The 19,466-nt window shown below is 43.2% G+C and overlaps 1 protein-coding gene across 1 annotated transcript in view; it reads left to right on the forward strand.

Moving 5' to 3' along the window:
• nxn (nucleoredoxin) overlaps nucleotides 1-19,466 on the forward strand; it is a 66,570-nt gene that overhangs the window by 28,515 nt on the left and 18,589 nt on the right. The gene's annotated exons all lie outside the window — the stretch shown is intronic.

Consider the following 19,466-nt stretch of genomic DNA (forward strand, 5'->3'; position numbering starts at 1 on the left):
GATGTTTGTATATTGAGAATAGCTCATCATGCCTTAAGAATTCATGAAGTTCCTGTAATGACAGGCAAATGAGAAATATGAATTATTTTGGCAGTGCTTTGTGTAGTTTCACTAATTTGTTACCCACAAGATAATGTTTTCACAAGCATGTACAATAAATTACAGAAGTTATTGCACAGGTAAGGAAAATGTTAATGTGAAATATTAAATATAAGGCTATATAAGAGCAATAAAGTGCAGGAGTGACGTACAGGCGCAAAGACAAGCTGTGTGGGCTGTTTGTGGTGGGTTTTCTGTCTGAAATTATAAATATTATTTGGGCAAAGCCATTCCTACTCAGTTATTTCAGACAGCAGTACCACATATCAGCCAGTGAGATCTTGACCAGTTGCTCCACTGTCTTAACAAATGTTGAGTTAGCACATAAACAAGAGAGGAAAGACAGATTCATATTGTCTTCCCCTTGCACTGCATTGGCTTGCTTTTTATAACCCAAAGCTCTGTTGGCTCATATATCCTTACACGGTTTCATTTGTGCACATTTGTTTGGTTCTCCAGTTGAGCCCAACCAAAAGACAGAAGCGGGGGAGGCCGTGCCATGCCACTGAGCGATGTTACAATGTTGGTATCTCATCAGCCAAATGTGTGGCAGAATTGATTTTGTACCCTTCACCCCCCCTTCTACATCCTGGAGACAGGCATGTCTGTAATAGATAATGTAGCTCATTCTTGTATCTCTATTGTCATCACCAAGGCAGTCCCTGCAAGTGTGTGTCAATTTAAGTTTGATTTGGACTGTGGGGAATGAAACCAGCTGCAAACACTGTCTATGCTCTGTAGTCTAGACTACCACAGGCTCTATTTGTTTGGGAGACCACAGTTTCCTGCTTGCTATGGCTTTTTGATGTCAGCCCCTAAAGTCCAGTGACACCAAAATGACTAGAGGCAAAATAGGAACGTGTTAAGTTAATGCCAGAGGAAAGATGTCCCTAAAATGTACACATTCAGCAAGATTTTGAGTGACATTACAGGTTACACCTCTACACATCAAGCCGAGGGCTACATAAAGACCATGGGGTTTGCAAACCGCTCGCACTGTTGATCTCTTGCCCTTTGCCATTGTGGGACGGTAACACCACTGCCTTATCGCCATGTTCCACCACCACAAGGCACAATGTGTACTGGAAGGCCGTGTGCATGGATGTCGGTTTCGCTTCTGTCTAGCAGGATGTGTGTATTCTAGGAAACGTTTCATCCGGTGCCTGCTCGTAAGCATTACTCCGTATGCCACTCAGAGGCCATAGGGACCAGGCAGGAAACTGTAAGTTCGCACAATCCTGTTAATGTGGAACAGCATTTAATTAGATTCGCTCTACACCAACAGGCTGCGTTTGTGTCTGCAACGTAACATCACACTGCATGACGCTGAACAGCAAGGTTAAAGATCATTGTGAGTGGAGCTGAATAGCGTGAGGTGGGCTACAGCAGCCATACAAAAGGTATGAGTATGAATGAGCATTTATAAACGGCTTTCTCTGCAGTGTGATGCCCCCTCCTCCTCTTTCTGTCATACCACAGAATTAGCAAATCTACAATTTTCACTTTGCACCTGCTAAGGGCAGATTCATACTCCTATTTTACCGCTGTTTCGGCGCTGTCGTGCCGAAATGATTTCGGCTCGTCAGAAATTTTCAGTAGCACCGAAGAGCCGACTTTAGGACGGTACCCGAACCTCAAATGACGTCACATTGTAGGCTCTACAGAGCCAAACCGACTTTTATTCAGCTCTAAAATAGGAGTATGAATCGGCCCTAAGATGGACTGAGAAGTGTAAGTCGACTGACTGTTTGAATCCCCACAAAGTCCTTTATTTTTAAGGGCATATCTTCACAGTATGATAGTATGATATAAACTTCCCTTTGTGCTTCTGGGAAGGAAAGGGTTTACATTGCTGCCTGAGATACTGGGGGTAAGAGGTTAGGCTCTTTAGATTGATTAAACAGCTGACATAATTAGAGAAACCCAGACACATCGTGTTTGTTTCCTCCCACCGTATTGTGACTGCCCCCGTCAGCGAGGGAGAGCAGAGATTCCTGGCCAGAGACGACGGAAACGATTAGGATGCGGTGTCTCTCTATGGCGTTTTTATTAGAAAACCATGTCACTGACAGATCGCATCAGTATCCAGAATTGGCATTGCAGTCCAATTTCTCACGGCTTGGAAAACGCTGGTAAATGCATATCATCCAGCACTCTCTCCAATGTTACTGTTTATTGGAGAAAAGCATTTAAATGTGGTGTGACTGGCTATTGTGGAACCTTTCTCAACCCATCGCCCCCCACCCCACTCCCTCCCTTTCTCCCTGCCTCGCTCACGTGCTAAATGCATGTCATTACACAGAATTGCAGTCCCTCATTAGAAAAGGGAGAGAAGGGGCGGAAGACTAGAAGGGTGGTGAGAGAACTGAGAGATATGAAAGAAAAACAGACTGATTTCTATCTCAGTTAAGCTTGAAGCTGCTGCTCTCCTACACCCAGGAGAGAGGATGGCTAATGTGGCAAAACAGATTGATTGTCACCATAATCCGTATCTGTCAGCTCTGGTGCAGCCCATATCTTTTGCACTTTGCAGCTTTCAAAGAATGGCTTCCCATGCTCAATGCTGCCCTATGTCTATTGCTGTGTCTTTGTCTATTTAACTACAAATGCATCTATTTTCTTTCTTTCTTTTTTCAAAAATAGCAGATGTGAACAAGCTCACGTGCCGCATTGCGATACGCAATATGACACATTGACTTGTTACTACAATAACTTGCTTACTTATTTAATCTCTATATTGTATATGTGATATGATGTACAGTATATCCTCCATTTTTCTTCATCTCTCTTAATCTCTACACTGTTGTACAGCACCAAGCTAGTACACCATGCTGGCTTGAGTTGTATTCACTGTTCAGATCTGGTGAACCTGATGATGCCAGTGCCGGTGTGTGACGTGCAGGTAGCAGAACTAAGCTACTTCAGTGAGACAGTAGTAGTAGTAGTAGTAGATGTAGTAGTAGCAGACCTGCACAGGGGTAGTAGAGAGTGGTCCTTCTCAGAAACAGCCCTGGCTTTTGTGTCTGCCTTTTTCGGACAGTTATTTATAAACCCAGTAAACCCACAGCACATTCCAGGCTGCCACAGCCGCACCTCACCCATGTGTGTCCTCTTTGTCTCCGCATGCAGCTCCATAAGGTCCACTTTCACCCCTGGTGAAACTGAAATGACATTGCCCCTGTATCAGACCACTCAACATCTGGGCTGATGCAGTGGTTTAACTCATGGACACTTTGGTAGATATTATGTGTCCATTATTTTCCCCCATATTTCGTATGCATACCTATTTAAAGGTAATTACATTAAACGCTGGCGATGGCGACATTGTACATATTAAGTGTCCGTTTCTTCAACTGCCGTACATAGACCTATTTAACTTGGCTAACTACATTTTCGCTTTACCTTTTGATACTAATTACGGTAGTTTGACATGGTATACTATTTAATTTGGACTAGGCTGTTGTGTTTTTATGTGCGCTGCTTGTGGCCTAGCTTCCCATGACTCATTAATGGGAGGGAATTCTAATTTTAATGTTAGCCTATAGCTATTACTAAACTCTGAGTACATAGAAAAGTGTGATCCCCCCTCCCTGTCTCTCTCTCCCACTCTCTTTCTCCAGGGTTCTCTTTATCTTGAGTCTATGGAAAACATTAATCACATTTCCCTGGTCAGGCTTTCAAACCAGAACGTGGCGGAAAAATAACTGCATTCACTGTTTTCTCAATCTTGGGATACCAAATTTGAACGCGCATGGCTCTCAGGAAATGAGGAATTTCCCTTTCCTTGCAGTAGCTTTTCTTGCTAAATTGTTTAAAATGATCTAGTCACTGATTAGTTAACACAAGTTACACTCATAATAAATCATTAAAGGAAAATTATCTTTTCTCATAATTTGTCGCCTACTTGTTTCTTTTTGTAAATGCATGCAGTGCTTCGTCCTTTGACATCAGGGATATTTATTTGAGAAATCCCGACCAAACACGACCTACAGTAGTGTTTGGGATACGGCAATCTGAGAATCCATCGTAAAGGAAAAACAGCGCCCTCTTTTCCTTGAATTTGACGGAGTCTCAAGAGACTAGGGAGACAGTGATGTAACCGAACGGATCGAACAGGCAACTCAGGACACTCGTGTATCCATGTAAACTCTCTCACTCTGCTGGCTGCAGTTCCTGTGTGGAGGGAACCTTTGGAGTGTGTCCAAGCACTGAAGGACTCCCGCTCTCTCCACCATGCCTCTGCACACTTCTAGCAGGCAGGCTCCCTCCCTCTTCCACTGTCTGCAGAGATCACATGACCTAGTGATCATGTGTATTCCGCAAGAGACGACAGTGGCATCGTGAATATCAGTTTGCCTTAAACGGTTGTCTGTTAAAATCCATTTAACTCTTAAACGTATGAAAAATGACCCCTACTGGACTGGTCACTTTTTACACTTTTCAGAGTTGCAAATAACACAGGATTTTATGTAATGGTCTGAGTTACATGGGTAAAGTGTCAGTCTTTACTTTGTGATTATATCTGTACTTGAAGTACAGAAAGAACCCTTCCTTCACTCTCGTTCCCTCATGCCATGCCGGTTCTCCTCTAGTCTAGTCCACACAGTAAAATCCTTAGTAGTAATCTAACTATGTATTACATTTGTACAATCTCAGAGTTACAAATGGATGAATTAACACTGAGGACTTTACTGTGTACACACAAAAAAAGAAGGAATGAGAAAATATTTGGAACATGAAGACAGACCTCCCCCCACCTTCCAGATTATTGGCAGGCTTTTAAAGAGCTTTTTTTTTTCTTTAAATGTTAAGCCTGATTACAAATCTACTTGCTCCACCGTGCAGCTTGAAATGTTTAAAATCGACAGAGCAGGAGGAGACACGCTGTCTATCCGAACTGTGATTAAAAAAGCGGAAAAATTGACTGAGGCCAATCATGTCACTTTCATGTGTCTCTGTGCGCCGTCTCTGACTACATTTGAGCTGCAGCTATTGAATGGCTTTCATGACCATTGCAGCGGACCTCTGTGTTTCAACAGATTGGTGCTATGTCCCTCTGGGTTGTTGGTGAAACACACCACTGTTAGGGGATTTGGAGTAAAACTTGATTTGTGAGGAAATGAGGCCAGTAAGTCAACCAGGGACTCTGGAGGAGGCGGCTTAGAAATCCACTCAATGGGTCGTCCTAGCAGTTTAGTAAGCTAAGATAAATACCAAGTGTTTTGCAGCGTCATGGGTTTGAATCTGACTCATACAAAGTTGCATGCTCCAAGGGGCATGCAACTTCTTTCTTTCTCTGCTCCATGTTTCCTGCCTCTTTCGCTCCACTGTGCACTAGAAACAGAAATAGCATGCTCACGGTGTATTTCACCTTGCTGTGAGAGTGTTACACAAAAGTGGGTCAATGAAAAAGAGACTGCATATGATTTCACACCATCCTATAGGAGTTACAAAATGAGGAGACACTACTAAGAAGAGTAGACAGAGACTGGTAGCAGGTGACATTGCCTCTGCTCATGTGCAGAGCTGTTAATTTAAACCAGTCATCAAAGTGATAACCTAACCAAACGGTTAGGTTTCTAACATTTCTCCCAAGAACATTTTCAAAATATATATTTATAGAAATCAAGTGGTTGTGGGTGGTTTGTGTGGTGGATTTGATTCAGAGGATACGTCAACTGCAGCAAGTCCCAGAGCTGTTGAAATAAGATATCAGAAGGGTCTGTAGGAAGCCAAGGCTTAGTGAGGGCTGTGACCTCGGCCTGCGTCCGCAGGCGGCCTCAGATCTATGCTGTCAGGATTCAATTTCTGGGGCTGAGTTAGCAATGCTCACAACCTCCATTGCAGTGCCATTCACTCATGCGTGATCTCAATTCTTGTGGAGGAAAATCGAGATTCACATTTGAGCAAGAATCGTGCAGCACTATGTTTTCAGGCACATGCATCCATCTGTGTGTAAAGAGGTCTTGCACACAGCACACCAGTGGTTTGGAACATGGAATTTGGATTTAAGATGGAAAACCAGGGTTAGGAACCACTGGTCTAGAGCAGGGGTTCTCAACCCGTGGGTCGCGACCCCTCGGGGGGTCGCCAAATTATTTTAGGGGGTCCCCAAATTATTATTATAAAAAAAAAAATCACGATTTTTCAAAAATAGCAGACCTACAAGCTCGTAGCGCGCCACTCGGTGGCGCGCTATGAGCTTGTAGATCTGCTATTTTTAAATAGCTAAATTATAACAATGCTTAAAACACCAAAAGGGGTTCCCGCCCAAAATGGTTTAAGGTTATTGTAGCAGTCAATTTATATTGGGGGTCGGGAGGGGGCGGGGCGGGGGTCCCGAGACGTTGCCAAAGCATTTTCGGGGGTCCCCGGCCAAAAACGTTGAGAACCCCTGGTCTAGAGCAGTGGTTTTCAACGTGGGGTCTGGGGACCCCCAGGGGTCTTTGATGAGCGGTAGTTATAGTGACCAATTGAATCCGTACGGGTCTATCCCTCCGAGAGTATACAAATTTAACCAAACAGACTAAATATCAATCAAATGGGGGTCCATGGCCTCATGCTCAAGTGTAAAGAATCATGTCTAGACTAGACTAGACTAGAGGATGGAGTTGTAATAGATCTTTCGCACATTCATAGTCTGTGCTCAATGAAAGTCGTTTATTGAAAAGGTTTTCCGTGGTAAAGGGTTTTTGTTGGAGTGGAAGCCGGCTGTGCTAGCCTGAGTGATGTTCTGAGGTTGTATGGAGGTTTAGTGGATGGATGTCATCAAGGCCACGCGCGTTCTGCTCGGATATTAAAGGCTTGAACTTTGACTCTCCCAGCAGGACGGGGCCGCGGCCATCCTCCTGTCAGTCAGCCTGGGTGATGTGACCCTGAAAGCGGACACTGCTGTCTGTGGGCCTCTCACGCCTCTCTGTCCTTCTGTGTGCTAACAGCTCCTCTTTACACGTCTCCTCTTTATCCCTATATTACTGTTGCCTGCACTACTGCTAAGTACCTCCTCGCCGTCTCTCGTCTATACAGCACGTCCTCATTTCTCCAGATGTTGCGCATACCTTTACATGTCCTTCAGTACATCCACATGCATTCAGGTCTGTACACACCGTGGGCGAAATAACTCTTATCAAAATGCAATTGTATTATTATTGGCCTCAGATCTATTAAATGCCCCTGGTACAATAGGACAACCTTTCTGCCAAAGATATACTTTATCTCCTAACATGCTCTGGTTTACCACCGAGATGTCTGTACACAAAAGTGAAACTATTGTACCATTTATGTATCCATTTAAAAAAAATCACTGTATGAAAAATATGTCTAGTTTTTGATGAAGGAAACCAATTAAGTTGATCATGTCATAGCACTTGCAGCATGGAGAACGTACCAACTGTTCTGATCAGACATAACCTTGCTGTCATGATGCTGCCAATTCCCCCCCCCCTCACACACACACACACACACACGACCACACACACACACACACACACACACACACACACACACACACACACACACACACACACACACACTCTCTCTTTTATGGCAGACAAAATGCTGTGCTTTGAGGTCTGTCTCATTAAAATCTAAAACCAAACCAGCCTAATGTTGAATGATTTGTCTCGTTTTGCTGGATCTCTAGAAATAACACCCAGGCCCATTGACATTTGTATGCTTTTACCACTTCAACTCCAGCTTCCACATTCTGGGGGACGAAAAATCTGATCTACAATCTCACAACGTGCTGTATTGTGAGCTTGTAGGTCAGCTATTTTGGGCGAGCAGATTTGGTGTAGACTGCAGACGATTTAGAATCAGAATCAGCTTTATTGTTCCATCACAGTTTCACAAGTAAAAAAGTGGGTGAAATTATTTTTTTGTGCATACAGTAGTTCACATCGTCATTTTTCCCAAGAAAAAAAGAAAGGGAATGAAGAAGGCGGGGGGAGGGGGAGGGGAAGTTTGAGCACTTTACCACAAATTGTACAAGTAAATGGTTTCCCCTGTATGGGTCCTCATGTGCTTCAGATATTGACAAGCCATCCATCCATCCATCTTCAATCGCTTATCCGTAGTCGGGTCGCGGGGGCAACAGTCAGTGTGGACTGTGGAGCACTGGTTCTCAATGTGGTGTCCGGGGACCCCAGGGGTCTTTGAAGGGATTCCTGAGGGGCCCCCATCATTGATGGTTATGAACCAAAATAGACCCTTATGCGTCTGTAACTTTGAGAAATGGACCCATCCGGCTCAATTCGGTTCCATTGTTTCACTCTCCAAGATAAATGAACACTGAGGATTTTGCATTTGAAACAAGAAATCCTTGAAATGGTTGAAAATCACTGTTGTACTGTATGTACTGTCTAGACACTAGACAACAACACTAGAGGATAGAGGCAAGGGAATTGCGACAGGCTATGTGGGGGATAGGAGCGCAACCAACCATAAACCCATGAATGCTTGCTGCCTGCAGCCAGGCAGCAAGCAGAAAAACAGATGTGTCTTTTAATGAGCATAAGACTAGAGGAGGAAATGGGTTAATAGGTGGATATAAAGTGTCACAGTGTAACCCAGTGTCACTGTGGAACTCAATCTTGCCCAGGCAATGGTAGAAGGCTCCATAGGCTCCAACAGCCCCTCCCTTGGGGAAAGATGGCCTTAATACTTTCAGCACCATTGGCGAAGATCTTTGTCAATTGAAGCCTAATTTTGATACTGACGCTTAACGCCATTGCAGACGGCCTTCGGCAATTGCGCTTTTATCGCCCGTTCGATTGCTCGAGCCAAAATGCTACTCACGTTAGCCGGTTAGCTAGCTGTGTTGTTTGCACAGCACTGGATCGCCCATCTTAGATCGTCGTCGCCATAATAATCCATTCTATCCATTTCTTTCAATCGCCTGTATCTCCTATTCCTTGTCCCAGATGGCATTTTGGTCAAAACAGCGTTTCTTTGACGGCACAGACCTGATGATCTGGAGCTCTGCAGAGCTCCGGTCTGGATTCACATTGTAAACAAGGCCGGCCCAGCTCCATATAAATTCCTAACTTAGGACTACTGCTAGTGAAGCGGAAATGGCGGCTTTTCAAAATAAGAGCTCAAATTAAACATGCCGGTCTTTTTTTCCCCTGATCATCCACTTTGAAAAGCATTAAAAAAAAAGAAAAAGCATTTCTGAAGTGCTTTCTTTTCTCTCTATAAATATTAATGTGGCGTTGAGGTGGGATCACAGAGTAGTACAGGAGATATGGCTGACTTCCCACCATCCCAGCATGAGGGAGGGGTGGGAGTTAAATGCAAGGTCAAATAGAGGTCACAACAGGGAAGGGACCGTCTAAACCCCCCCCTCCCCACCCACTCCAGGAAACAAGCAGATGCCTAGAGGCCAGATACATTTACATACTGTAGTGTACATTTAAAACTACACACTTAACAGACATATTAACAGTATGTCTAAGGAACACAGTGCACATTCTGCTGTATGGCTTATTTCAATATTGTTTTGCAATAGGATATTGGCAATTTGTACTTGTCTGAGTTAGAGTTTCCTAAATATAGAAGTATTGGAGGTGAAATGCTTGCAACGTCTTAATGCCATATGTACAAGGTGAGTAGGTGCATAGCTTTGGATCATTCTGAGAACATGAGAGTTGACATGCCATGATGTGTTCCCTACTGTACCAGATACAGTTGGTGCATGAAAGAGTCTGTAATTTATTGCAAACACCTACATGCATTTGAAGTGGATCAACTACTTAAGGCCTGTTTTCTACAACCTCATGTAGATCCGTTCAGTTTTGGTCATTTTTTTTGTCCATTTTCACCTACAGTATAATGATATGCCCAAAATAGGGATGCCAGGTGGAAGGTGGCTAAGATGACCATTTGACAGAGGGCTGGTTGGCACCCCACCCGCCTGTCTCTGTATCATTCCCATTTCTGTTAAGCCCTAACCACACCAGAGGGTCGCCATGCAACTTCTTGCAGCATGCAACTACTTGCAAGTTGCTACTATACTTGCAACCATTATTCCCAATGGCAGTTGCAAGGAGTTGCATTGGTGGGGTTTGTTTTGTTGCAAGGAGTTGCAGCTGGTGTGGTTTGGGCCTTAGACCAAGCAGGCCTCAACTTGATGAAATGCAGGAGGAGGATGGCACAGGTTGTATATGTAATGATGGGAGTGAGTTCAGACATGATTACTGTTGTCTGTCTAGTCATCAGTGCTAAGGTAAATCATTATTTCTCACTTGGATTTTCCCCCCGCTTAACTTCCAGCAGATCCATTTGTCTAATGATTTACCCATGTCTTGTGGGTAAATATATTTTTAGCTTTTTTTTCATATAGCCAGTTTCAAACATGTGTTCACGTTATGTTTACTGTTGATAGCAAAGTGTCTTAACGTACTAGACAGTACTAGACAGAACAGCCTCGGAGAGAGAAAGGGAGAGCAGAAAAGAGAGAGGGAGGGGGAGAGAGAGAGCGGTGGGTTGCAACCACCCCGTGGGGGCAGGGAGGCAAGCAGGATTGTTCTTAACGCCACTGGGACTGAAGAATGCACCCCCTGCTGTAATGACCTTTGGCCTTGCAGAATGTAGGCCTCGGGGGCGACCCATGCCGTGGGGAGACAATACAGCAGATACCTATTGAGCACTGGCTTTTTACTCCTTTACAATCGCCTGCTTTTACACTGCATTCTCCACTAAATAAAAACGTGCACGTTGGAGTCCGGCTATACAGAGTCCAAGTTTGGATTTAGAGCCTGCATTCAGAGAGTAGCTTTTGTGCCTCCACAGAAGGCTGAAGGCGACCCCACCCCCCCAGCCCCTTCTGGGTCTCTTGCACTATTTCTCGCCCCTCATTCTTGCTTCTCTCTCTTTCTACCCAGCCATTCCCCTAAGCCCTCTGACATTCTGGCACCTGTTTTCCACACAAAAACGTTAATTTATCACTGAATTATTAACTAAGAGCCCACAATGTGTCTGGCACTCAGTGACATGTCCTGACTTTGGGGGGGGGGGGGGTTGCCTTGGCAACGGGGCCTCCATTGAAAAAGCAATTTAACCAGCCTATCAGTCTGCATGGAGGAGCCACCACCGAAATGGATTGGCCGATGAATATTTTACTATATGAACGATGGCTTCGACATGACATATTTGAGAGACAGGGAACTGATGCGAAACCAGTTTTTAGTTGATATTAGACACCATGAAAGAGGTTGGATAGTGCCGGACGGTTTCTGTAATGAGCTCAGTAGAGTGGAATGAGACGCCTGCTGTGTTTACATCCAGATTTGGGGCATTTAGCGGACACAAAGAAGAGGCTTACAATATAAGTGCATGTGGTAGTGGTAGAATAAGAAGTAGGGGAAAAACGTTACAGAGTAACATTCCACCACAATCACTGGTAAACCAGTAATAAAAAAACAAAAAACAAATGGACAATAAAAAAAAAAAGAACAGTGGAACTGGAAACTATGAGCATAGCCAACTAAGCCAAGTGATGACAGAAATCTAGGTCTGAAGATGAGGAGTGACTCTGCAGTTCTCAGTGTGAGTGTGGTGGAGAGAGCATTCTGCTACAGGAACGCAGAAAGTTCAAGTGACTTGACCAGTTCATTGGCCAGTTTTCCAGCAGAGATGGAAGAGCTGAGAGTCCAGGGTTTAATCTGAAAGATGCGGTTTGTGTGTGAGCTGGAGGGAACAGGGGCGGGAGGTAACACGTGAGACACTGCCAAAAGGGAGTTGTAGTTGGAGGCTATAGCAGGGGAACGAGTCTGCTTTCTTCTCAGTGGCCAAGAACATCAATCCAGCCAAAAATCATTTGTAAACGGAATATGGTTTGATTTCAGAATTATTTTTATTTAAGTTATTTGAGCAATTTAGACTCATGAAAAATGTCTTACAGACTTTTTGCCCAAAACAGGAATCGGATGAACTCATCTCTCTCTTTGCCTTCCAAAATAAACCTTCAGAGCCAAAGATCACACTGCCTGCAAGTACTGTCGACCGCTACAAACTTTCAAATCTCAGCCTCTCTGTAAAACATTGAAATTAAATACTAAAGTATGTATATATACATACGTTACCTGTTACCCAACCAATATTGAAACATATTTTCATTGTCAATGAGAATTTAATGTTTGTTTAAGTTTGTGGACGGTAACTAAAAGCTGACAAAAATAGTGAAAATAGAAGATTTGTTTTCCTCCTATGCATGACTTGAATATTACGTCATATGGCCAATATAAACACAGTGAGCGCCCCTCACTTAAGTTCACACGAGTGTGATTTTCATCTTGAAGTATTTATTAAGTATAATAATATACTAATGGCCTGTTTTGGCCATAGTATCGTAGGGGTACTGATGCTACACGATGTGTGGGTGCTCTGTTTATCCTGAGGTCCGGGGGCAAATACACACACAGAGATTACCCACTACCCAAAGCTTTGATCTTCTAAATCATTCCACCGTACAATGAAAGGCAGAACTCAGTGTTACCGATTAGCCCTAGACTGGCGTATATTTATTGATTACACGGGGGCACTCCCCTAAGATGAATAAGAACAGCATTTGAATATGAGTAACATATATACGACCTGTTATTTCGCGAATCATATTCGCTCCATATCAGCTCGTCGGTCGGGGCCCCTGGAAGCAGGACAGAAGGCTTGTTCTGTCATGGAGAATTCTGACGTGTCTCTCCTTTCTCAGACACTATATAGAAAAACTTTCTGTCGCTCTGTGACCTTGCTTGAGCACATGCAGCTAGGGTGCACACTCTCATAATTAATGGTTACTGCTTAAACGTCTACTTTATCCCAACAGTATGAATGCCTTTGCCATTTTTGTTTACAAAGCCTGAAAAGGAAAACTAAATTTTATTTACCGTTCATATACCGTATATAAACACAATCATTAATCGCAGTTGCTTGTATGCAAATCAATCGTCAACTAAAATGTCACTATTGTGACAGCTCTAGCTACAGACAGACAGACAGACAGACAGACAGACAGACAGACAGACAAACTCAATGGCTTATAGAAGATAGAACAGAAAGGAACAGACAGTCAGACACCTCATGTGGACGATGATAAATGGCTTCAGCCTAAATGTATTGGCCCAGTTTCAGTGATCATGTGACCATTGTAGATAACAAAGGACTAGGTCTCCTTGCCTTTGCGTTTTAAGCATTTAATTATGTTTTTGGCCCTCTTCTAAAGTAGGCCTCAGTTTGAACTATAAAATCTGATCAAATCAAACCGCGACATGACTTTAGCTTCCTGTTTCTCCAGCTCAGTGCTCACTGACTTGATGGGCAGGCACACAGCAAAGACTTCTAACAGCGCTGTGGCAGTAAATCCCTTTTCTACATGAATGGGAAGACTATGAGGAGAACTTATGTTTTGTAAAGAAAGGCACTGGGAGTTCCCCCAGTGGACATAATTAAGTTGTCTATAAAATTCAGAACTACTGTAGCTTGTTTAGCAGGAATTTTGTTGCAGTATGCCCACAATTACCCAGAAATAAAGTAGACACTAGACAAATGGCATTGTTATTGAGCTTAATACAATTTAGCCTCAACATAGGATAAGGATAGCCTATGATTATCTTACATATTCTACTGAAAGGTAAACCTTCCTCTGATACAACAGGGAGGTGCCTGGCCCCTTTTCTGTTGGACTGTTGTGGCAGCGGTGTCCAAAGGTGTAGGGTAGATTCTTCAGGTCCAGCCCAGTGAAAGCTGATCTGTGTGAGGATACGGCTGGAACAATGATAGGTGAATCACCGTGAATGGAGCATGTTGACTGGAGGAATTCCCTCCACTCTAGTTCTCTCAACAGAATTAAGTGACTCTCACTCAACCAGCCTCCACAAGATCCGTTGGTTACTGAGAGAAGCCACATTGCACACTACAGGCTCATGCTTTTAGGCTGAGATTTAATATGGATTAAAGGGCCACTTCACCCCTTTTGCAACCAGATCTTATTTGAATGATGTTAGGAGAGAAGAAACACGTTCCTGGGGGTTTTATGTGGGTAATATGTGTTTTTAGATATTTTAGTATTTCAGTGTCTGTGATGTCATGGACACTGCTGGATTACTACAATTACCATAATGCTTTGCTGCACTCACCCCACCTTGTGGAGAGGGGGAGGGCTGTCTGAGACAACATGTAGTCCAGGAAGGAAGTGAGACCAGTGTCCATGACATCACAAACACTTTGAAATACTAAAATATCTAAAAACACACATTACCCACATAAAAACCACAGGAAAGTGTTTCTTGTCTCCCAAACACCATTAAAATAACATCTGGTTGCAAAAGGGGTGAAGTGGCCCTTTAACTAAGGTTGTTAATTGTTTCCATTCTTGCTGTTCAGTAACACCACAGAATGAATTTGGCAATCTAATAAGCAATTAATAAAAATGTAAATATTTGTGCAGTCATGATTACATCTAAACATTTAACTACCTCAACCAAATCAGCATTTTCTTGAGATCCTGTTTTGATCAGTGGGGTGAGGGCCTTTTCAGTACTACAGTCTCCAGTGTGAGATGCATGCAGATAGCGTGATTCATTGGCGCAAAGCCTATTGGGCTAGATATAACACACACACACACACACACACACACACACACACACACACACACTCTCATCTCGTGGCCCCACAGTGGGCTGCTTCCCTCTCGCCTTGCCTCGATCTGGAAAAGGGAACCATGCGTGATCCAACCATGCGTGATCCAATCAGTATGTTGAGCGCTAAGCATGGTGCAAGGCTGGCGGCTGCGTGCCTGGGAGAGTAAATGGATTGTTAGTATGGATTTTCATATTTCCCTGGTGTCTAAACAGTTGGTGGGCTCTCTGTGGGTGTTATTAGCACAGTTAATCCACTGTATAACTAGTGTATAGCTTAGCATCCTGCCTGTTGGTGGTGATAATGAATAGAGGGGCTCTTGTGCATTGCAGCAAAGAGTTAATATATACACACTTCCTATTCTGTTAGGTCATACATTCCTTTGACTTCAACAAACATCTGTCCTCGATGGGTAGAACATAGAGTGCAGCACAAACCAATTCTTTGTTCAACTCAACTCATAAGATTGACCAGACCACAAAAATGTGACTAGGACCATGTGAACAACGTTAAATGTGCATCTCAGATGTGACAGGTTGATTTATGTGTTGTTCAGCAAGCATATCTTGACCTGTCAGTGTCATGTCATCTATATTGTCTATATATATATAATGCTAGAATACACAGTCTGTGGGTTTCCACAAAGAAGCAGTGTTTTGCTGAAACAGACATAATGGTGTGAGATACTCATGCATTCACAATGATGACAATAGAGGAGGGAAGGGTACTGTATACTGCTGTGTGAGATTACTACAGTTCTCTAGAAAGGAACAAATGAATCGGTTGTCTCCGATGTTTTGCCAGGGTTAAGTTAAGTTCCTTGTGTGAGAAACATTAACCAATTTCAACCTGGCATCCCTGCCAACATATCCTGCCATGCATGCATGATAAAGCTCTCTCTTCATGCATGAAAAGGTCTTCGGTTTTGTAACTGAATTAGCGCAGACAGCTAGCCAGCTGCAGGAATGTTATTGAAAACCCACCAGGTAAACGCACAGTGACTTTAGTGTGAATGTATTGCATGGCCACCTATTCAGAATTAGAATCCTCAGCAATGGAGACTAAATTAGTTTGAAGTCTGCGGGTAAATAAATGTGGGTGAAGTAACTCTTATAAACATCAGGCCAGTCATCTGCCATGAAATCAGAAAAGTTGTGATAGCTGTGGCACGCGCTGCAGGCAAATCTACACCAAGACTGATGCTACTGCATTGCCAGCCCAACTCAGGCAGACATAATTCAGGCCAGGGACACATTAGACTAGAGTTAGTGAAAGGAGATGGATTTGTTTCTGCCTCAGCATTTGCCACACCACTGATTACTCTTTCAGCAGCCTTCTTCATTACACTACTCAGAACCCAATAGTGCGCAGTAAAATCCTCAGTACAAATGTAACCGTTAACCACACAATTTGGCGTCCCTATTTTGTGATGTCATTATTTAAAATTGTTTTAAATCATTGATGATCTACAAGCTCGCATTGCATCTGATCGGCCATTCTTGCTATTTGTCTGCAACATCGTCGTACAACAAAGTAGTTGGATTTTTGATTAAGTCTTTTTGTATTGCCATCCCAGTTGTAATCTCTGCCGTGTGTTCCTGGTCTTTGCATCAGGTTTTGGATCAAGTAATTGAAAGAAGGAGATGCCAGCACACAATAAATGTCCTTTTCACATGGTGTATTACCTCTGACGAGACAACGGACGCGTTTCGGCCAGGTGGGCCTTCCTCAGCGTTTCGGCCAGGTGGGCCTTCCTCAGCGTTTCGGCCAGGTGGGCCTTCCTCAGCGTTGTGACACAACGCTTTTGACATTTATTGTGTGCTGGCATCTCCTTATTTCAATTTCGTATTTCTGAGCCTTGCACCTATAAGAATATACTCTTCTAATTTGGAGTGTTGCGGGTTGTCTGCTTCTGCAGTCCCTTTTCCTCTCTTTGGATCAAGTAAGACAATAAGCGTACGTTTTGTTCAACAAGAGGATCTCCATGAATAAACCATTTCCTAGGACTATTTAACAATGAATATATATATATCTTCTCTTTAGTTTGATTGTGTGTACGTCATTGTACTTCAAAGCCTTGCCAATCCTGTATTAATTTTACAATCATATACCCAGATGCCTCTGGGGCCTGACATGAGAACTAGTTCTTTACATTTCTCTGCAAGTGCAGAACCAGTCCTGCTGTCATTGTTTGTGCACTGATGCTGCGTTCACACTAACGGAAGCAAATTATACGAAAATATTGTATCTTGTATCCTTGTAGCTGAAGTTGAAACCAGCTTAACGTTTTTGTAGCTTTAGCAAACGTTTAATGTATCTTTGTATCTTCATCTCACTGGCTTCCATTGATAATTAATTGTAGACTGTATCGTTTGACCGTGTGAATGCAGCATAAGTCAACAATCTCACTCACCTTCCCAGTGCCTTTTAGTCAAGCCTTCATGTTGGATGACAACAGGCAGCCAAGTGAAATGGCTACACTACTGAGATGCACTGTAGTGCAAGTTAATGCAGACAGTCACAGCTAATGCCCCTAACCCCATCAATTTGCAAGCAGTGATTGACTTTCCAGAGGTCTTGGAGAGCATGGAGCGTATGGTAAAACTGTTGACCGTGGCAGGGGCTGAAGCTTGCGTTTGAGGGACTTCCAGACCAACATAGTCGAGAGGCTCCGGTTTGTCTTCTCCATGGGACAGACGGTCTGACCTCTGCAGCCAGAGAGGGCCTGTGGTTGACCCTGTTGATGTCCCACAAGTCATCATTAACTACGCTGTAGAGGGAACAGTTATCTCACTATGTGAAACATATGTGTAACTTTCTACCCCTTGGATTCAGTCGGTGCATCAGAATCTTAAAGCCATGGCTCCTGAAGTGAAGTCATTGTTTTCATTAAAAGAGCAGCAAAACGTTCTCTTCAGCCCGGAGCTGAAAGGTAACTGAACCCACTCCAGGCTTGGTCCATGGAGCCCCCATGGGTAGCAGATCTCACTTCATTTGTCTCACAACCTCATGGAAGAACTACTGCTCTGTTCTCACAGCCTAAATCATAATGCTACATATACCATAGTGCACTGATATACATTCCTAATTCCTGCACCAGATGGGCTGAAGAAGGGAATAATAAGTGCCCCTCTTCCATCATCAACTACTGTTGAATTGCCCTTAAGAAAGAAGTAGAGCAAGACAATATGTACTAGTTGTTGCTAGTAATGTAATGCAGCAACCTTGTATAATGCTTCCAATCATCATGCTCTCCAGGAAATACTTTTTTCCATCGGAGGGTTCTTCCCTATGATATGGAAAGTGAGTTTCAGATATGAAATGCTTCATCTGTCCTTTGATGCTGATCACTACACTGAGCATGCTCTCTATTTATAGTGTCACTCCGTGTACACTTCTGCGGTTGTAAAGAAGAGTGTTCTACATTTTAGAGGCTGTATTCATACCGTTCCGTTGTACAGAAGATGCTATAATTAGATTTATGACTGTTGGTCTCTCATAAACGCCTGTCAAAGCATATCACACATTCCAACATGCCTCAATAATTCATTCTGCTATTCACACGGGAAGGATAAAGCAAAAAGGCTGCCTGTGGTATAGGCTGGCAGCAGAAGCAGTATACTGCAAGAGGATTTGTCAAGTGTGGATGTTCAGGTTGCATTTATTCCCCATTTGCTCTTATTCATGACACAGCAGGGGGCAAAGTACCCCCCCTTGAATGTTGCACCAAGACCAACGTCTTTAAAGTTACATCAGCCCTGCAGCGCTACGCTGGGTGCCCTCAGCTAATTCATTGCAGGGCCTCAATACTCTGTTAAAACGCTGTTTTATTCAGCCTGTGCAATTCCTTGTCCCTCTTGCACTTCAGAGAGAATCACAGTTAACCCATTAAATAACTCCCGTGCAGTGCGTGCACTCTTCAGGGTTGTGCGTTCTCTTTATTGTTAACAAATGTGAAAATGTGATATTGCTGAAGCATTGATGGTTCTTTATACTAATAGAATTGATTGATTGAATACTTTATTGATGATTTGTAAAAGTACATGCCGTACAACGGGTTAAAAACACACCAAGTGGATGACAAAAAAATCCAAAGGCTTGTTTCTATTGTGGTTCATTAACTAGACAAAATTATAGAAAATCTAAATATACAGTTTAAATTCATGATAACATAAAAGGAGGTGGGGGGCCTGGGATAAGACGCGTGGAAGATGTCATGGAAGATGTACGCTGTTTATAACTCTGGTGGGATGGTTGGCCGTGGAACACATTCATTGAAGTCCAATTAAAGCGTAAAGCTGACTTTAAATCATGGCTCCACCGAAATTCTAATGTTGGTAGCGTTCCACTTTGTTACATACTACATACATACTACATACTAGAATGCATTCTTACCCTTAACCCAGTTAGACCTGAGGCCGATTCTATAAAAACGCGTTTTAAGAAAAACTTTTTATCCCACGATTTTGCAACCCATTTTTTCACCCAGTGTCAATTATCCAATGTAATCCTGGGCGCTACACTTGCTCTGCCAACCCGGGGGGGCAGCGGACTGACCTCATTAAAACTTCACATTTTTATTAAAGAAAAAAAAATCACACTTGTGTAAAGTGAGCGGTACCTCACTTCTTTAAACAAACATTGTACTCTGTTTGTTTAAAGTGCTCTAAGTCCAAACGGGACTAAATTGTGTTGGGCCTAACTGGGACCCCAAAACAGTAGCATCAAGTCAA

Source organism: Electrona antarctica (assembly GCF_951216825.1).
Source record: "Electrona antarctica genome assembly, chromosome: 11".
In the NCBI taxonomy this organism is placed as follows: domain Eukaryota; kingdom Metazoa; phylum Chordata; class Actinopteri; order Myctophiformes; family Myctophidae; genus Electrona; species Electrona antarctica.